This window comes from Polypterus senegalus, chromosome 13 (assembly GCF_016835505.1).
Source record: "Polypterus senegalus isolate Bchr_013 chromosome 13, ASM1683550v1, whole genome shotgun sequence".
Lineage (NCBI taxonomy): Eukaryota > Metazoa > Chordata > Cladistia > Polypteriformes > Polypteridae > Polypterus > Polypterus senegalus.
Window position 1 is genome coordinate 19,873,637 of NC_053166.1, and position 14,914 is coordinate 19,888,550.

Here is a 14,914-nt window from a genome sequence, read left to right on the forward strand (position 1 = left end):
GTGCAGAACTACAATATGTGTATGTAATTTGTAAGTAATGAAATACATAAAAATTAATTAATAATTGCATCCTTTTAAGAAGGCTAACAATTTAAAATACATCTTAGTACTCATTAGAGCCTATTTTCCTTATTTAATCCTTGTGCTGGATCAATTTACATCACATCTAATGAAGTATATGCTAGGTTCCATTCATTCATCCATTTTATGAATCCTCTTAATGTAATTTTAGCCTAATGTGGATAGAAACTGACACTGGAGGGTTTAACGGTGCATTGTAGGGCACACACACTAATTTAGGGAATATGTTTCAAGGCATATACTGTATGTCTTTGAATGTAGGAAGGAAATAATCCACCCTGAAGAAAGTTTAAGCAGAATAAAGAGAACATATACAAAGTCTACACTTGCAGTGAATGGATCCAGCATCAAACCCTCATTTTAACCGTTGTGCCAGGTTGTAAAAGTAAAATCTCTTCTGCAGGCATGTAAAGTCTAGGAACTCTTTCTGATCATCCACATGGTCATCTTTAAAAAGAGGTTAAAAGATACAAAGTTAAATTTTTGGGTATCCAGCCCTGCTTTATCTGTAATTAATTAAATTGGAGAACAACCTTTACTTTGTTGATGTTTTTACATCATCATTGTGATAAGACAGACATAAATTTCAATTCAACTAGTGAGCTAGTCATCAGTCAGCATATGATCTTCTGCCAAAGGTGATTGTTACTTTTTCCTTATTTGGTAGACAACTCTATCCAGAGTGACGAAAAGCATTTGAGATACAATTGGTTGAATTTCTTTTGTTTTTCCAGTTGGAGTGAAGTGAGTGAGTGCAGTGAAATAAAGTGCTCAAGATCACACACTGTCAGTATTAGTATTTAAACCTACAACCTAGGGTTTGAAGTCCAAGGCCTTAACGAATATGCTACACTGCCTGCAGAGATTGAAAGAATTGACAGGTCACAAGAGTCTAATCTAAGGACCAGGACATGAACAATATAACCAAAAACTAGCAGGGGTCAGAAAGCTAAAACCAATGCTTAATCTAAAAACAAAATCAGGAAAACCTACCCGAAAAGTCATTTAATTACAAATCTTAATCACAGCAACACTCACACAATTTGTTTTTCAATCTAGAAACCTGAATGCCAGCAGACTGGTGTTGCTGACTTAAATAGCATCTAATTAATGACGTCCATATGCACCATAAATGTGGTAGTACACTGACATTAATAAGAAGACTTTTCTTAGCACTTTAAAGTGACTTGAAATTTCATAAAAGAAGTAATAGTAATTGTTTCTAGTGTACAGTACATTTAGTTGTATTTTCTCCTTTTCAGTATGCACATTTCTGTGTCTTCTTCTGACATTTCACTGATAAGATGGTTTAGATAACTGGAATCTGTGTATTGGCTTAATATAGGTGTGTGCAATATATCTGTGTGAGAAAAAACGGTTTTGTGTTGGAGCTTGACTTGTTCATGATTGAGCCATACCTTGTTTGGATGACTGCTGAGTTAGGCTTCTTCTCCTGTGACCCTGAATTAAACAGGTTCTAAAGTGAGTGAAGGAACTGGTTAATTTCTTTGATATTTCGACTCATACTACACTCTAGAGCAGTGCATCTTAAACTCATTTGTGGAGAACCGCTGTGGCTGCAGCTTTTTGTTCCTACTAACTTTCGTTTTTAATCGGACAATCCGTTAATCTGTTAATTTCCACTTTCTATGTTTTTTGTTTTTTTGGTCAATGTAAAAATTGCAAAACTAAGTTTGGTAAATTTTTTTGAATGTACCAAGCACTGTATATTACATAGGGATAATTTAGTGTTTTTAAAACTTGGTTTCTAAAATTTTCATCATCCTAATTATTTTTATTCTGATTTTCTATCTTCTCTTGATTATTTTAATCCATTACTCGCTAATGAGTGTGTTAGTGAGTCTCACATTAAAGTATTAGGAGCTTTTCTGTTGTTTGCACAGGTGCTTACTCTGTTTATTGTTAATTGTCATTATTAGGGTACAATTAAGGATGCAAACCGACAGAAAAAGCGAAAGCCTGCATCCACAGGGGTTACCCAAGATTGAGTTTGAGAACCACTGGAGTGCAAGTTCAGTTGTCAATATGAAATGCCATTGTAGTGCTGAGTGAGTCACTTCAAATAGTACTGTATAAAATGAACCTGTTCGCAGCAATGTTCATTACAAGTGTTCCCTTACTGATAAGACTATAAAGCATTACATTGCATGTTTAGAAATCATCACTGACTCATTTTGTGAACTTAGTTTAGTTACTGTTTGCAATGTGTTAGATTATAGAAATACTTGTAACATCTATACAGTATTATACCCGTAAAGACTCTTGGATCGATGTTAACTCTGAAAGGTGCTACTTCAAATCACATAATTAGTGCACATCACTGTGTCACAATGTGATCTTGAGTGAATCCCATTATGCTTCAGTGCTTAAACATCTGCCTCTCCCACTCATTTCACTGGTCAAGACTCATGTCTTCACTTTGAAAGCACGGTATTATACAAGTTCATTTTCTGTTTATGATACTCCTTGATTTTTCTGGAAGCAACTATTTAATAATATTTTAGCAAAAAATGCATGTGTTTACCATGCTTTGAATGTCCAACCGGATAATGGACACGTGTAGTATGTGACATGAGATTTTATTTCTTTTTTCTATGGACAGCTTCACACCATTTGCAGTTGTACAGCACCAGTCCAACATTGGGTTATATTATATCATAGCATTTTCTCTCTCCATTCTGCATGAAAACACGGGATGAAAATTTTTTCTCGCCCATCACTATAAACTACATAGGACAAGTGATATATTAAAAAAATACAATTTTTGTGTAGAGTCCCTTTAAACAACAGAAGTAGGAATTTGTCATTTCTATACCTGCTTGGATAAAAAAAATGACTATACAGTATTAACAAACACAATGTTAATGTCAGATAAACTTGAAGATGGTTCAGTTGGTTATTGTCCATCAATTTTTTATGCCCACTTTCTCAGTGTTAGATTTGCGTATTTCTCAAATAAATTCCTACTTCATCGATTCCAAGCACATTGGTTCCTTTCACCAAAGCAACCATAATGAAATATGGCAATTATATTTGTGACTCTGGCATTACTTTGAAGGGCATATGTTGCATGTTTGTGCTTATTTTGTGACTAAAATAACTTTTTTGTGTGACTAAGTGGTACAAGGATTTGCAATGCTTTCCCAGAGCGGCACTGTCTGTATGGACTTTGCAGGTTCATTTATTTCCACATGGTTTCCCCAGGCATATGCTAGTTTCTGTCCACATATCAATGGCGTTCATGGTATGTCAACTGCAGTCTCTAAAGTGGGCTTGTACATGTTTCTGTAGAAGTGTGCCCTGTGATGGACTGGCACCTTCTAGAAGTTTCTTCTTACTTTTTTCCTACTGATGCTGACTTAGGCATTTACTTATGTCCAATTATAGGAATAAATACACTTAAATCATGAATTAACCCCTCTGTCCTTAAGTCACTGTATTGGATAAATGCTTTTGCCTTCGATGGTCTGCACAGTGCTTTGAGCTAGTTCTCTTTAGATAGAGCTATAAAGTACAGTATGTATTTCTACAGAATTTAGTTAACTTTAACTGAGTGCCAAAACAAATTTGACAGCCTGCTTGCAGACCGCTTGCATCCCTCACTGTCTCTTATCAGGTCATCTTGGTGTATTTTGTTTATGTAGAATTGTAGTCTTTGACCCCTGCAGTGTTCAGGCAGAGTTCCATTTTGGAAAAACGGCTTGATTTTGTTAGAGATCCCCTGAGAGTGCTTATCTTGGACAAGCCATACACATACCCCGTCAACCTCCATTCACACCCCCTCACCAAACATATCCGGACAGTTACCTCCTCCTCTAAAGCAGAGATAATCCACTCTTGCTTGTAGCATGGGGCAGATGGGCCTTTTGGGATCTCTTGGCAGGGAAGATTAGTGCTTTAAAGAAGCAGGATTTGATATTAGATAATGGATGTTAGCTGACAGAGGCTGTCATTGGCTGCTGTGTCTCCCCAAACTGTACTACTTATAGCACTGATGCTTTTATAATGCAAATGTGGTCATGATGGTGTGTGAGTGTAATCTGCAAATGTATGCAGGCCTTCTTTGTAGCATATTAAAGTGTTTGTGTTATTTCTTATGGCACTTGGAAATAATTCTGTGCCTTATCATTTAATGGCTATGTGGTTACATGACGTATTGTTTAATTTTGTTTTGATTGTTATTAATGTTCTACAATAAATCAAGTCATTGTCCCAGATAAGCAAATGCATATGTTACAGTAATAATTCCGTTGAATTCACATTGAAAGGCAGCTTTAATGGCATGACACAAGAATAATGTGTAATAAGCAATAACCATAAAAACTACCTGTTGTTACAAGTAATGTCTTCAAAACAAACAGTAAAAACCTGCCATGAGTGTTGATGTCATCGGCAATGCAAACAGAATTTTTTTTTTTTTCTTCAGTTGTCATCTCCTGATCTGTGATATGTTGCCACCTAGGTTAATCAACAACTTTATTTTCTCTTAAATGCAGTTTTTATGCAGTCATTTTTATAAATGTGCATTTCCATTAAATTGACCCCATTCAGTCAGGATCTAGCACTGGATTTGACAGCAGCACGGTGCTGTTAAATTATAGAATTCTTCATTTTATTCTACATATTTGGAAAAAATAGTGTTACCTCTCACTCATTTCTGCTCTCTTACAATAGCATAATTAATATTTGTTGTCTTGGTTTGGGGTTACTTTAGCCACTGGAGAATTCCAATTTGTATTCACTTTTGCAAGCACTCTCATTTCAACCACCAAAGGCTGTAGTGTAGGCTTTTTCAAAGCCTTTCTATTCTCTAATCATAAAATCATAAATTGTAGTTTCTTTTACAACTGACTATACAAATGACAAGCTACAATGCAGACATACTTATCAGATGCAGTCTTGTGTATGACAGCAGTCTGTTTTAAAAGCTTTTCTTCAGATTTTGTGCATATGCAGGAGTCCAGATAAACAGGCTTAGTGATTTGGGATTAGAATCCTCTGATCCTCCCAACTGCACCAGTTGCAAGCCACTTCTTTCAGACTATAATTCTGAGTCTCATAGTTACTTCTTATGAGCTTTGTTCTATTTGTGTTTTGTGAAATCCTCAGCATTCTGTATATTCAATTATGACATCTTTGAGGTCTTTGACATTTTTGCTCAAGTGACTGAAGCTCACACACTTTTGAAGAAGCATTGCAATATGGATTACTTGCAATAGCAAATATTAGTGCTGTATATTTCAAAAAACTAAAGACAAACCACGGCCACTATATTAAAATGTAATCTTTTATAGATAAAGTTATATGCAGATAGGCCACGAGGGCATAGCTATCTGGTAAATCAACAGCATTTTGTAATTTGAGTTAAATTCCTGATAAACAGAAATTAAAATATTTTTTAGGTGACAGGAACTCATATATATATATATCTATTTATCTATATATCTATATCTATATATCTATATATCTATATATCTATATATATCTATATCTATATATCTCTATCTCTCTCTCTCTCTCATATATATCATAGTTGTTCCTAAATCACCTCGATTCCAGGCTGAAGGTACATTCACACAACTATGTTTTTGTTTAACAACATAGACGTTAGCCTCCATTTTCGCCTTTCATCCACACTACCCTGGCACTTTTTAACCTCTAAAAATGGAGACTTTTGAAATTGCTCTGCTAAGCTGTATTCTTCTGAAAACTGCTGCTCAGTGTTACAGTGGTGATGGGTAAAAATGTGGAGTTTTTAAAACACAAACTCTTAATTGTGCTGTGATTGGCTTTTGCTCATTACCTGGCTCTTCTCTGAATGGATTCTGCATATAACAATGTCTCATTCCCAGCTAGTTCTCCTTTCACAGAAGAAAACCATATTTTAACAAAACAGATATAGAGGAGTTGTTCTCCATGGTGCTGCTTGTGTTTCTTTCTTGTATGGTTTTAATGCTACATATATGTGCAGAAGGCCAATAATTTAACCGTTGCTACAGTTTTGCAATAAAGCCCGTATCTGGCAGTGTTACCGTCCCTTCAGGGATTTTTCCGCCAATTCACACATGCCCAGTTTAGGTGAACATCTACGTCATATGTATTTTCTGCCTTTTTAGTGTGAGTTGAGATACTTTTGTAAACTATGTGAAAACACTAGTGTGGGCAGAGATTGTTTTTGTTTAAAAAGTTTTTAAATGAAAGCATAGTACTGCAGAAATAGTCCAAGTTAGCATACCTACATAGCAGTATAGGTTTAGAGGGAGATTGTACAACTGTGCTATAGGAGGACATGTTTAGAGACATGCTGTACACTGTCAGGACTAAGCACAGAACTGGTGGTACTCACTATGTTGGGGCAACAACTCCAGAATAAGAGGTGTTCAGCTGTCCCTACCTCCTTATGTTGCTGGGTGTTGATGTTTTTAAGGGAGTCACTGCACACCGTGGCAATGGCAGATAGTATCCCTTTGTATCAAAAGGGTAACTGGGCTGATCCAAGCACCTATAGGCTAGTAAGCTTAACCTACATCACAGCTAAATAAATGGAAGGAATTACTAAATATTTTTATTGTCAGCATGGGTTCAGAAGAGGGTGGTCATTTTCTATTAACATGCTGGAATTCTATGAGGAAGCAACAGAAGGATCTGATGAGGGTTTTAGAGGGTTTTGGTGTAGGAAACTGGCTGACATTAAGAGTGGTATTCCATAGGGGTCAGTGTTAGGGCTGCTGCTATTTTAAAAATATACTGTATATAAATGATTTGGATAGGAATATAAGTAACAAGCTGGTTAAGTTTGCGGATGATACCAAGCTAGGTGGATTGGCAGATAATCGAGAATCCACTTAATCATTACAAAGGGACTTGGGCAGATTTGTTACAGATAAAATTTAATGTAAATCAATGTAAAGGATTATATATAGGAAGTAAAATGTTAGGTTTGAATAGACAATGGAAGGTCTGAAAATCGAAAGTACACCTTATGAGAAGCATTTAGGAGTCATAGTGGACTTGACACTATCAACTGCCAGACAGTGCTGAGAAACCATTAAGAAGGCTAATAGAATGTCAGGTTATATAGCATCCTGATGTGTTAATAACCAGGCTACAAAAAGGACATAGCAGTGCTAGAAAAAGTTCAGAGAAGAGGATACAGGGATGAATTAAGAGGAAAGATTAAAAGAGTGGATCCTTTTCAGTTTAATCAAAAAAAAGTATGATTGAAGTATGTAAAATTATGAAGGGAATAGTAGAGTTGATCGAGACTGTGACTTTAAAATGAGTTCATCACGAACACCGGGACACAGTTGGAAACTTAAGGATAAATTATGCACAAAGAATAAAATTTTTTTCTTTACACAGATAGACACATGGAATAATGACCAAGTAGCATGGTAGACAGAACGACTATAGGGACCTTCAAAACTACACTTGATGTTATTTTAGAAGAATTATGTGGAAGAGATTGGCGAGCCTTGTTGTCTGAATTGCCTGTTCTCGTCTAGATTGTTCTAATGTACCCATTGGGTATAGAGTAGCGTGTTGAACTCCTCTCAGTGGTCACCTTTTGGAACAGATGCCGCCACAACTTCGGGATAGTGTAATTTGAATCAAGTAAAGCACAGTTACACTCAAATGTTTTAGATGGTTTAAACTTAAAGGATTTTAGGATAGGCCAATTTTAATAAGATAAATAACAGACATAAATATCAATGAAGTCGTGAAAGGCAGGCATATAAACAGCAATGGTCTAAAAATAGCTTCTATTAAAACACAGGTGAAGACTTTTATCCAAATTAAAAAAAAAAAAAACTCTCATGTAGACTATATATATTCTAACTTTTTGATCAGTTTTATAATGTTGGCTCCAAAATTTATGGCAGCACCGTCTGTCTCATCTGTTGTAAAGCAACCAAAGTGCTCACATTCATTGTAGAATCTGCTATAAGTTATTTGTGGTTTTTTTTTTTTTTTAATTTGAATGCATTTTTCATTTACTGTTTTTTTTAATAGGTTACATTTGGCTAATAATATTGCATGCCAAGCTCGCTGCCTGCATTGCTTACTGATCCACAAGTTCATAGGTTTGAATCTAAAAGGGGACTGAATGCAGAAAGTACAGCGCTCCCCACTTACAGCACTACTTATATGTTTATTTGGGTGATTTACAAGAATGGTCACACTTTTTGGGTTATGCTGCATCTCCTGGTGCTGTAGCCTGTGCCTACTGTAGATATAATGGGATTGTATTTAGCTGCATATGGGATGACATTACAGTAAAAATTGAAATGCATCTAAATTGAAGAGTTGAGAACACACAGAAAAATATACCTGTTATTTAAAAAAAGACTAGCATTGTTATAGTAGGTTAGCAAAACTTAAATAGCTGAACAGAAGAACAGTGAGGGCTTTAGAGTGTGCTGGACTGCTACTTTAAGCCCATGTGATAACAACAAAGCTGAAGAAATATAATTAAAGGGTGTCTATTAATAAAATAGTAATATAAGGGAGATAACACCACCAGGATGCCGCAAAGTAACAAAATAAAAAGACAGAAAAATAAACTCTAGCTGTCCCACTGGGCCTAACTAACTCAAGATTTTATTCCTCTCTACCTACTTGAAGTGTCTTTTGCAATTTTGTTTTTTAAACTAAATACCACCAGAAAGCCTTTTTATCGTTTACCTTATGTACCTTCACTTAGACCCTCTCTTTCTCCGGCCAGTCAAACCTTTTTAGACGTATTCCTGAGGATAACCTGAATCTGGTCCAGCTTCTGGGTCCCCTGAAGCATTTCACCTAGAGGTGTCTCTAGTGGATGAGGGTGTCTATGCTTAACCAAGTCCCCGCTCCAAATAGAGGGTTAGGCAGCCTTATTTCTCCATTACAGTAGGTAGCAGAGAGTCATATGTAATATGTCACCTCATTGCCTCCTGTCAACCCTGAATTCTAAAAGTGTTTAAAAAAAATCTTCTCTAATTTGGATCTGTGGTACCCCCTGTCCACGAGCAGATGCCACTGACATGTTGTCATTTCCAGTCTGTCCATCACTACAGCCTCCTAATAATTCTTTGGTCCTAGTTCTTATTATTTAGAACATTTTCTTAGTTTTTTAATCTTATGAATTGGCAATGGTTACATTTAACACAAGAAAGGCAAACTTAGAACACATGTAACAGTCTTAAAAGAGAATAAGCTTTGGATGCAAGGAAGATTTGGGAAAATGAGACTGCCTTAAAACTAGTCTGAAATATAAAGCACTAGGATTTTTAACAGATCTCCTTAGTGGTTGACAAAGTTGTTGGGAAAATTTGATTTACTGTAAATGAGGCTCTGTGACAATAGTAAGAGAAAAACGGCTTTAAACTTGGCTGTGAATACATAAGAACGACTGTTAAAAAGCAAATTAAAAATGATGCAATTGTCTGATGAAGGACAAAAATCTAATACAGTGCAAACACAAAAAAGGACAAGAACTACTGTATACCCTTGTGTGCATATATATGCAAATTTCAAACATTTATTTTTAGATGGTGTAATCAAACCATTTATATTATCAAAGCACTGGGAGCTCATCAACATTGTAACATTTTACACTCTGATAACCCTGATAATAAAGGCCAAATAGCTAGATTTGTGTCATAGGTAAGTAAATTGGTGGATTCTGTCATAAATAATAAAATAGAAAAGCAGTTGCCTGAACTGGTGTGTTAGCAGGTAATCTGCACAGATTTTGATGGGGGGAGAGGTCATGGTTTTAATAGTATGTCCGTGTCTTACTGATAAACAACAAAAATATTTAATACCTGAAGACTGTCTTGTGCAGTGTACCTTGTCATTCAAAAAGTTTTTTAATAAGCTAACCAAAAACAGAGTAATCAAGCTACAAACATCAGGGATCCAGGGCACGGTGTACAAGTAAGTTTAGTAACCACTTAAAAACTGAAATCCCAGGATTTTAGGGTGAGAATTTTTCCTGAATAAGGCAGTGTCAGGATCCCTCTGTGATCAGTTATTTAGCATCTCCTTAGTTCATATAAAAATTTTAAATAAATGTGTAAAGTAGTTGGCTAAATTAATAGTGGAATGTGGTTGTGCTGTCTAAACATAACTTAACTTTTTGGCATTCTAATCTGCTTATCAGTTTTTTAATTTATATATTGGAAGACCAGTAGTAAAAGATGCGTCTACTTCAAAGTGTGAAAAAAAAGTGCCTTAAAAAGACGGACTTACCCTTACTGGGAGTAGAGTTTCTGTTAATAAAATTGTTGATATTTAAGCCTCTCTTTTGGAAGTGGAATGCTGTTATTCATTAAAGTGAATATCAATTGCATTATAGATTTACAAAGCATTTTATGTCATTTTGTAAGGGAAGGAAAGATCATATTAAAAATCCAAGCAAGTGATACAAAACCAAGTTGAGGTGTTGACAGAAGCCCTGGCCATTCTGTCAATGGGCACTTTATTATTTGTGCACATTTCTAGTGCAATGCTATGAGCCCCTTTTACTGCCATATCTGCCTGAATACTTCAATGCATGGATTCCTGCAGGTGCTGAAAACATTCTGTGGAGGTTCATGTTCATTCAGTAGTGTCACACAGTCCCTGCAGATTTCACAGCTGTGAAAATCACACTCTATCATATTTTAAAGTTGCTAAGGCGTTAAGAGTGCTAGTGTACAGAATAACAAGCTTACAATTTTCTGCACAATTATTCTACCATAACTAACCTGTACTATTGGCACAATAGTAGATGGATTCATTGGTATTTACTGAATGTCAAATTCAAACCCTACCATTTCCATGGAGAAATCAAGATACTGTATATTAAAGCAGGTGACATTTTTTCCCAATCAACGATCATCCAGATTTAGTGATCACATACTTACTGTTGCCTCATTTTCCAGCATGGTCTTCTTCTGCTGTAGCTCATCCACTTTTAAGTCCAGCAGGCTGTACGTACGTACATGTCGTAAGTGAACAGAGCTGTTATTTGAGGTCTTGCGGCCTTTCCATTAGCTTCAATCAGTGTGGTCAATACTTGTCTGTCCTTCCTCTTTAGCAAGGTGTTTTTTCTTGCAGAACTGACACTCAATAGATTTTTTTTTTTTGTTGTGTTTATCTCCCCATTTTTGTAAATTGTAGAGACTGTAGTGTATAAGATGCTGATGTTGGAATCGCTACATCAGTCCCTTATAATCTTACCACTGTGTGCCCTGTGACAGACTGGCACCCTGTCTAAAGATACACAGTAGTTCGTACCCTGGATTGGAGTTCAGAATCACTGGCTGTGACTTTGTTCACGTGTCTTTGTTATGGTAACTCAATGGTAAATGTCAAGAACAGCCTGCCTTGTGAAGAGTCTACTGTGTGTGTACAGAGGGAATTTATATTCTCTTTCAAGTTTTGTTTAATTTGATGCAACCATTTTTGATGATTTGTACATTCTTCATATTGGTAATTTCATGTGCCCATTTTTTGATGATTCATCCATTGGCTTTTTATTGGTAATTTTATAAACCCATTTTTGTTCACCTGCTCATTTTTATGCTTTTTTTCCTACACTCACTTTCTGATATTAATTCATATACCCATTTTTAAATTTTTTTACACTTTCATTGTTGATGTTAATTCTCTGTACCCATTTTTATTTTATGCTTTCATCCTTTGATAATTTCATGCACCGTTTTTGCAAATTTTACATTTTTTATTAATGTATACAAAGATCTTCTTGTTATTACTTGCAGTCTTACTTGACACATTTGTGCCCTTTAGCGTCAGTGTAATAAAGGCATTTAATATCTCTGAGGCACTTGCTGGGTAACGCAAGAGTGATTTGTATGCAAAAGTCAATACCTGCAAAAATGAATTCAGCACAATTAGTGCACCATAGTAGCACTTAGTGTTATTGTATTATTTATTAGAGGTTTCTTTTTTTCCATTTGTGTTCGTCTCTAATCATTGAAAATGTCATATTTGCTTGCAGCTAAACATCGATCCTGTTGGTATGCAACATAAGCTTTTGCTCTCTGTTTTCTTAGGTTTGCTACTTCTTGAGCTCTGCAGCTTGTTTGGGTTGCCTTTAAAGGGTAATGTTTAAAGGTTGGGTGTGCCTTAAAAGAAAATCTGTTTTTGATTGAGCTAAGGCTTTTTAGGCGATTTTCAGTAGTAGCCTTCATTTTACATGATGAAGCAAGTCATAGGTAGTCGACAGTATGCTACCATGAAGGCCTGTCACGTAGTGTCACATGCCCCGTGATTCACTCTAACAAATTTAAACAGGTTTGATTACGTCTTTAGTTTTAGGGACAAGCTCGGTCTATATGAGAGCTGACAACCAATAAATGCTCATACGGAAGTACAATTCATAACACGCAGTGCCAAAGACCAAGAAACTGCAGGTGTTTTGGATCTCGGAAACAGAAGAGAAGCTCCTTTGTCTGATGTGTCATGTTTTACATACGGCAGAATGGAAATGGGGTAGGGGGGGGAGAGAGAAAAGACGACAGTTGTTGATCTCCCTCCATACTGTGCCGGCCCCATCATACAGTATGCTATTGGCTGTCACATAAAGGGACAAGCATCATTGTGCTAGAGTTTGGAACTCAGTCAGTAATTGTAACATGCTTAGCAATTTTCAGTCATTTAAACTGAAATGGTCCAAGAGCGAGATGAGCAATTAATGTGACCTCAGCTTAAGCAGAAATATACTGTATTTTGTGATCCTTGATGGTAAAGTATGTCCTGGCCACTTGATGCATTGTTCAGAGCACATTGGCTGTTGATTAAGGCCTATTGAAAATGCTTTCATTGTTATATTGGCCCTTACTTAAGAGTTTGTCATGAAGGCCCATTGCTATATTGCATTAATTTTATTCTTGAAAGTTTCTTTGTCTTTCTGTGTGGTGGTATTCTATTTTTGTACACACAGAGTGGTACCTGTAAGGCTAAGGATCTGCGCTGGCAATCGGAAAGTTCGAATCCCGTAAATGCCAGAAGCAGGTCCTCCAACTTACAGAGAAAACCTGGGGGCTGGTTGAAGGATTTTCACTCAAGCCACCATAAAAAAAAAAAACAAAAAAAAACACATCATACTGTTCCATCGTGGTGCTGAGGTGTCACCCACTGCACTCTGGTCCCAATCGTCATATTGGTGGTTCGTCATGTGGTGTGTGCGGCAACGTACTACCAGTGCGTGCTCCCAGCCCCTCTCTCCTCTTTGTACACCTTGTGTGAAAGGCAGAAAATTCTGTAGAGTCCAATGTGTTAGAGACAGTGATCAGTATCTAGTTCATTTGTGTAGTCAGCATCCCAGAGAACATTCTTTGCTTCGTATGAGATACCTGAAGTTTCGTACTTGTTTCATTTTCTGTTGTCTAGAAGTTCTGGATTCTTAAGGGACACACCAAGTCCATTGTGCTTTGGTTGCCTGGCAACATGGTTTTAGCACATGATTTGTGGATTTTTATGTCAGCTTCCTAGTTAAGGTCTCCTTTTTTCACTCCCTGCTTAGTTTCAAAGCATCCATTGGAGATTGATTCATTCTTTCATTTAATCTTTTAAAATTGTTATTAGCTTGTTAATTTAGGTCGAAAACACTGCCTTCCTAAAATTTAGCTTGGATTCTTTCTATTACATTTCTAAATAGTAATCATTCACCTTGTTACAATAAAACCTAGTGTTGACCCTTTCAGTCAAGACTCAGCCAGAAGTGGAGATGTTGCTTTAGGAATGTACGAGGCACAAATCTCTTTTGGTTAAGTTGTTTGTGGCTGATGAGGTTGATTATAGATTCATTTTGTTTGTTGTTAATTCCAATATTAACTACTTTTGCACAAAGTATGGCATATATAAACTTATAAATATAGTGCAGTATAGTGTAGCTTCTTTTATGTAATGCTATCATAACCCAAGAGATATTCAACTTATTGAAGAACTTTACACTGAAGAACTTTTATATATGTAAAAGCTCCATAATGAACACAAAGTATGTAGCCTATATAAATATACTAACAAGAAAGGAAAGTAGTTTGATTCTTTTGGTCATTCTCATGATGACATCTTGGAACATTTTGTTTTCTCCAAGGTAATGATGACTTTGTGTATTATACAGTATTATCCATTTTTCAGGTAGCAGTTTTAAAAGGTCTCTCGTTACTGCTAATACCCGAGTGAAAAGGCCAAAAAAAGTCATATCCTTCCCTTCCAGGATATATGTACATTGCCTACAGTCACACACTACAACTCCCACAATCCCCTCCTCATCCGTGCAAACCCTCTTTAAAACCACAGAGCACATGTTGTAACCTAAGAATCTGTTCCATCAGTAGTTGTCACTAATATAACACTAATATTAAACAGGACACACTAAATAAAAAGAAAACCACATGTGGCAATGCTACATTCTTGTCCAGGAAGGACCAAGCTGGTTTATGCTACTGACAGTGTAGCTTTTAAGAGTTACAAGCAAACACACACACAGACTTTTAGTTTTTAACTTCACTATGTTATAGGCCCACAGTGAACAGATAGTATAACCTGAGATCTCAATCATTTTCTCCCAACTTATAATTATATAGTTGGACTTTAAAATAATGTGATGCAGCATTTGTGATTAATTATAATAAGATTGAAAATTATTAACAACTCACTAGATTCTATATTTGAAGAAGCCTAATCTCTAAAGGGCTGCGCTGATAAAATACATTTTTTTTCTCTCTCCACTGTTAAGTTTCCATTTCATATGTTTTTGTGGGAACTGGACACAGCTATTCAACTTTTCAAACCTGATTCACCCTAACCCAAATTCATT

At 36.1% G+C, this 14,914-nt stretch overlaps 1 protein-coding gene across 3 annotated transcripts in view; it reads left to right on the forward strand.

Moving 5' to 3' along the window:
• Positions 1-14,914, forward strand: part of LOC120543163 (bifunctional heparan sulfate N-deacetylase/N-sulfotransferase 1) — a 247,751-nt gene that overhangs the window by 146,941 nt on the left and 85,896 nt on the right. The window lies entirely within an intron of this gene.